Genomic DNA, 2,330 nt, shown 5'->3' on the forward strand with positions numbered 1-2,330 from the left:
ATCGCGTTCCCATAAAACGAACGAGAGAATTCCCTTCTTCTCTCGCGTTCCCTCGAGGGGAAAAGGAACACGGCGGAAACGGAGACAAAAGGAAAACGGTCGACAACACCGTTTCGACCTGACCGAATGGGGGGAGGGGGGGGGGGGAACTTTGTCCTCGAGAGATACACACAGCGATGCCTCGAACGGAAGGGACGACGGATGACGAATCCTCGCTTCCGCTCGTTCGCTCGCTACGAAAACGTAGCTCACGGAATCGGAATTACGAGAGGAGGCGACTCGTTTCTTTTTCCCCTCCTCGATTTTTCGCGCGAACGTTCGAATAAAGGGGGGATAAAGGATAAAGAAAGAGCGGGAGGAAAGTGTCGAGAAGCACGGCGCAAATCGATTATACGAGGAATCGTCGTTCGTCCCTGGCGTTTTTTTCTCAAACGTCGTCGCCGAAACCGAGATGGGACCCCCCGCTCCTTCCATCTCCATTTCCCTTTGTCGCCGCGTTTCTCGCTCCCTCGCCCTCCCTCGCTCACCCTACACACCCTAACACACGGAATTCTCTCGGAATTATCGATCGGTCAAAGATGGGGAGGGCCAGGAGATTTAAGTCTATTTAACAACGATACGTTGTTTAGTATCGCGCGAGCGCACCCAACTAATACAATTCCCAGTCCCCCTTTGCCCAACTCGTTCGCAGCCCCCTCCGAGTACCAAAATCATCCAGACGCTTCCCCCTATTACGATTTTTCTTTTCCTCTTCTTCTCTCTCTCTCTCCCTCGTCAACATTTCTCCCATATTTCCATAAGAATATTTTCGGCAGGGACGTTGGACGCGGAAATTAATAAAGGCGCTTCGGTAGAATTTTTTTCTTTTTTCCTTTTTTTTCTTTTTTTCTATCAATTTCTCGGCCACGTTCCATATTTGAGCGTATTGTGCACCGCGAACAATAACTCATCTCGATATTGCTGGCCTGGCTCTCGTATCCGGCGTACTCCTCCCCTCTCCCCAACGTTACTCTTCTCGCTCTTTTCCTCGCCCGGCTTCCCTTTATATATATATATATACATCCTTCTCCTACCACTTTCCTTCTTCTACCCTCTTTCCCTCTCTCTCTCTCTCTCTGTTTCTCCATCGATAAAGTCACCGACAGTCGGAGTCGATTTTTACGGATCCGAAACGGAACTTCGCCTATTAAAGAGCGCGGGCATCGTTACCACTCCTCTCCCCTCTGCACCCAGCCCAGCCGCAGAGAGAGCGGAAACGTGGAACAGCGCCGCTCCGCGCGATTTTTGCTCCGCGCTAGATGGAGATAGAGTGGGGAGGAGGAGAATTTCAGAGGGGAAAGGGAGGGGAGGTGGTTAATCACCGGTGGGAGGCACGTACGTACGTACGTACGTACGTACGTACGTAGGAAAGGAGCCGGGCGTTTTCGAAAGGAGTACGACGGGGGGGGGGGAGGGGTTTCGCTCGCGTGGCACGTGGACAAGGATACCGCGGAGCACTCGCGGGAGAAGATCTCTCGGCGGGGCGGTAAAGGCGGGGGACGGCGGGAGAAGGCGGGGGAAAGGGTAATGAAGGATGGAAAGGGCCGGCCGGGCCTGTGTTTGAGAAGCACTAGTCCGGTCTCGGGAGAGTGGTCGGTCTTCCCTTGGATATCCTATGGACGTGGGTTGCGGGGAAACACAAGGAGCGGGAGGAGGGGGGGGGACTACGGGTGGCCACTTCCCAAGGGAGCTCGTTTTCAGCTCCGCCGCGCAACAGCTACGCCGGTGCACCCGCGTAAAAGCTCGCCGGTAGAGCGAGAAACAGGGTTATACGTGTGTGTATATGTATATATGTATATGTATATGTATATATACGCCTTCTTTCCTCGATAGCAGCTCCCCCCTCTTCTTGCTCTCCCCTTACCTTATTCTATACTTCTTCTCCTTATTTCGCGTCTCTAAAACGCTCCGCGATACACGCTACGAAATGGCAATCGCCTTACTTCGCCCGTTTCTCCTCCCTTCCCCTCTCTTCCCTCCCGCACTCGTCAACGTCCTCGCAAATCAACGCAGCTTCTTACTTTCCAACCTCTCCGCCTCCACTACCGCTACTACTATCACACCTCGCCTTTCTCCTTTGACGGCTCTCCCTCTTCCTCTCTCTCTCTCTCTCTCTCTCTCTCTCTCGCTTTCTCTCTCTCTGAGGTATTTTCGATCGAGAGAATCGAGAGAATCTTGGATGGATTTTTTTCGAATTTCGAGAGGATTGAGGGACGCGTTGAGGGAAGGTATCGTATTTTTTTTTGACGGCTCTCCCTCCCTCTCTCTCTCTTTCTCTCTCTCACTCTCAC

The sequence above is a fragment of the Apis dorsata genome, unplaced genomic scaffold (genome assembly GCF_000469605.1).
Source record: "Apis dorsata unplaced genomic scaffold, Apis dorsata 1.3 scaffold_92, whole genome shotgun sequence".
Taxonomy (NCBI): domain Eukaryota; kingdom Metazoa; phylum Arthropoda; class Insecta; order Hymenoptera; family Apidae; genus Apis; species Apis dorsata.